Source organism: Microtus ochrogaster, linkage group LG3, assembly GCF_000317375.1.
Source record: "Microtus ochrogaster isolate Prairie Vole_2 linkage group LG3, MicOch1.0, whole genome shotgun sequence".
Taxonomy (NCBI): Eukaryota; Metazoa; Chordata; class Mammalia; order Rodentia; family Cricetidae; genus Microtus; species Microtus ochrogaster.
Genome location: NC_022029.1, coordinates 19,472,663 through 19,476,663, shown reverse-complemented (window position 1 = coordinate 19,476,663; position 4,001 = coordinate 19,472,663). Strand labels below are relative to the sequence as shown.

Genomic DNA, 4,001 nt, shown 5'->3' with positions numbered 1-4,001 from the left:
ACAGAGAGACAGAGAGAGAGACACAGAGAGACACAGAGAGAGACAGAGAGACAGAGAGAGAGACAGAGAGACAGAGAGAGAGCGAGAGAGAAAGAGAGAGAGAGAGAGAGAGAGAGAGAGAGAGCGCACAGTGTTATCTTTTTGTTTGTTTTGACATAAACTTGACTCCCTGGTCCATGCAGGAACATCCTCATGTTTGTGGAGGACTCTGCATTAGGACCTGAAACCATCTCTGATCTGTGACATATAGCAATGTACGAATAAAGAGGAACTGACTTTGGCAAGCCCTTGAAAATCTTTTGATTTCAAATTGTTGCACTGGGATTAATTCTATTAGAACAGTAACCCCTATAAATTTACCTCTGAAGTGGATTAAAGTATATTCATTTCGAAGTTTACGAGCTCACCCTTCATGGATTGGCTAGGAGAATAACTCTCGTAGAAACAGCTATGTGGGAAGTGAGTGAAGCCCTAACTCCAGTGCCCTGCCTATCTTGGATGTTTCATGGCCTGTGACAGATGTGATGCTCCAGATGTTTTGCTGTGGTCAAGTTCTAGGAGTCCTTCCTTCTATCTGTAAGTTCCGGTGGAGCGATAGTTCCATCACAGGAAAAGACCAGTTCCTCCATGGAAGTTCCATGGGGCTTGAAGGTTTGCATCTAAGCAGTAAAACATGCCCAGAGCACTGAGCTGGTCATCAAATGGCTTGGTTTTGTTTCCACTTTGGAGTGACAGCTTGATTGATGCTTTCCTCTGCAGGTGAACTTGACTTCACAGCATCTGCTTTGGCGTGTACAACCTGAGGACCACACGCTTCTCTTCTCTGAGCCGCTCAATGCCTGTGTGCACCCCAGACTCCAGCAAGGGAAGAAGGGAGAAGGTTCTCGGATGACAATGGACGTTCCACTGTGCAGGATGAGGGCAGAGTGTGTGACATCACCACCACGAGGGTAAGAGCTGTCTTTCTGCATCAGTTTCTCTGGCAGTCGGTCATTGTCATCAGAGGAAGGGAAAGTATTTTACAGCGTAGCGAAAAAGAGGAAGTTATTTTTCCTCGCAGATGGCGAAGTTCTTCTCAGATGAAATAAACAGGGGTCTGGAAAGGTTACATCAGCTTGTGATCATACCAAAAGCCAGATTTAAAAATTTCGGGCAATGGTTCAAGGTGCTTGCCTGTCATACACGAAGCCCTGGGTTGGATCTCTAGCACAGCATACAGATCCGGCATGGCGGCACACTCCTGTACTCCTAGCCCTTGAGAGCAGAGGCAAGAAGATGAGAAGTTCAGTTTTCCTTGGTGTTTAGTGAGTCAGAAGTCAGCCTGACCTACATGAGGCCCTACCTTAGTATCTTAAATCAGAAAAACAAAACAACAGCAAAAAAGCAACTTAGTGTGTTACACATATTCCTTCCTCCATGCGCCACTTTTTTTTCTTAACATTTGCAGTTTTGGACTTGAAGAAAGATCACTATTACTCTTGCAGTAAGGGTCCTATTATGTCTAACTTAACATGGATATCACAGAACTGGAATTGTCAGGAGACTGGCTCAGGTCAAAGTGTGCCCAGAAACACAGTTCTTTAGAGTTGTATAGTGTTTAAAGCCTAGCGGGTCAGCTCAGCTATCCTACATACAAACCAGAGTTTTGTTTCTCCACGAACACTGACAAGTCTATCCTTGAATTCCCCCAAAGTACTGAGATGCTGTGCAGTGTCTCTCTGTGTAACTGTGAAGAATGCCTTATAATCCCCCAACTGTCCGTTTATTTGCTTGGCTTCACTGGTTGGCCATTGGAGCCTCCGAATTTCGCCAGGCCTGATCTAGATCTTTCTGCTATCGCTCTTCCTGAGAACAGAAATAGCTCTTGTGAACTCTTTCAAATAAAAATGAGTGTCTTTTACCAGACAAGGACAGGTCATTAACAAAAGAGGCTATCATGTAGAAAGGATAGCCGAGTGCTGAGGACGGGCTAGACGTTCAGCGTTTGTGCAGAGCAAGGCGCGGGTACAGAAGGCGTGACACTACCGTGTGATAAACGCTCATATAAAGTGGACACAAAGGACTGTTGAAGTTGAACAGAGCAAGAGAGTCCAGGAGGAGGGAACTGGGAGCTTGACCCAGTCCATTCAAATTCTCTAAAACTCTTTCCCTGGAGTATCAACTGTTACAGACATCTGTATGAGTGTCCCTCCATGCAAGATGGCTCAGGTGGAGAAGAGATTCTCATATGCAGAATCTAGGCAATAATATATGTACAAAATTACTTTTATGTATAATTCTGTTTTTACTATATTCATAAGGTTGGATGGCTCTCTTATCCAAAATATTTTTATCACTCCTAAAAGAAATCCATATCCATTAACAATCCCAATTCTCCTCCCTTCTCCCAACTCCAAATGACCAGCAATGCACTTCCTGTTTGTATGTGTTATTTGTCGAGGATGTTTCATATTTGATGATGCAATGTATTATGGCATTTCTATGGACAATGGACTATATACATGGCAGTATGTTTTAATATCCTGACTGATTTACATATAAAAATTAGCCATGCATTCAACTAAACCTGAATAGTCTAAAGTGTAGAATCCTTTTTATATGTTGTGCTGATTAGGTTTTATGTTAACGTGACATAAGCTAGGGTCCTCATAGAGAAGGGACCCTTAGTTGAGAAAATTACTCTATAAGATCGGATGGTAAGCACGTCTGTATGGTGCTAGTGATTGACATGGGAGGGTCCGGCCCATTGTGGGTGATGCCATCCTGGGCTGGTGGTCCTGGGTTCTGCAGAAAAGCATGCTGAGTAAGCCACAAGGAGCAAGACAGTAAGCAGCACCCCTCCATGGTCTCTGCATCAGGTCCTGCCTCTGGGTTCCTATACTCATGCTGCTTTTTACATCACTGTTAGAAGCCATGTTTCTTTTGACCATAGTGTTTCATCACAGCAATGGAACCCTAACCAGGACAAGCTACTGGATTTGGTTTGCTAGTGATTTATTGATTATGTTTGCATCCGTATGCACAGAGACAAGGGTCTTGAGTTTCCTTCTCATGTCTGTGTATAGTCAGGAGTACTGACTTTATAGTGTTGGGGAGGGCATCTTCCTCTTCGTGGTTTTGGAAAAGTTTGCTCAAGAATCCATGCTAAGGAGCGATGGGACTCAACAGAGCTGTTGATGCTCAGCTTTTCTACGCAGAGTTGCAAAGTTGCCAATTAAGTATCTTACAAGCTCATTAAGATTCGCTTTCTCATCTTGAGTTATATTCTGGAAGTTGTCTATTTCTAGCAATTTACTTTTTATAGATCATAGGTTATCTAATGTGTGGCAATAAATTTGTTCACAGAATACTCTCACAGGTCTTCCTACTTCTAGGAGGCCAACAGTGAGCGGCATACCCTCTTCCACTGCTGGTTCTGCTAATTGGGGTTTTCCTTCCTTCCTTCTTGGTTAGTGTGGCTACAGATTGGTCAGTTCTATTGATTTGGGAAAAAATGTCCAGTTTTTGGCCTTCTGAATCTTCTGTATTCCTATTCTTATTTTGTTTCATTCATTTCAAGTGTAATCATCATTTTCTTATTTGTACTAAATTTGGCCTTAACGTTCCTCTTTTCCTGTGGTTTTTCAGGGAGAGAGTTCTTAATATAAGTTCTTTCTTTCTTTAAATATAGGTATATAAATCTGTATGCTCTTCCTAGTCATTGTTTTATAGCACCCTGTAATTTTGTTGATTTTTTGTTTTTGTTTATTGCATTTTTTTAAAAAAAATTCCCTTTAACTCATTGGTCCTTAAGGAGTGTTATTTCCACATTGAAAAATCATTACCAGATTTTCTTTTGTTATTGATGTATAATTGTATCCCATTGTGGTTGGTGTACTTTTCTGTCTGTCCGTTTATCCGTCCATCTGTACATCTATCTATCTATCTATCTATCTATCTATCTATCTATCTATCTATCTATCTATCTATCTATCTATCTATCTATCTATCTATCTATCTAT

At 41.7% G+C, this 4,001-nt stretch overlaps 1 protein-coding gene across 3 annotated transcripts in view; it reads left to right on the top strand.

Annotated features, from left to right (window-relative positions):
• Kcns3 (potassium voltage-gated channel modifier subfamily S member 3) overlaps positions 1-4,001 on the top strand; it is a 50,394-nt gene that overhangs the window by 33,801 nt on the left and 12,592 nt on the right. For all 3 annotated transcript variants that reach the window (XM_026785878.1, XM_005360606.2, XM_026785877.1), the window contains one exon: positions 760-950. The gene's annotated coding sequence lies outside the window, so the exon portion shown is untranslated. The remainder of the gene's footprint in view (positions 1-759; positions 951-4,001) is intronic.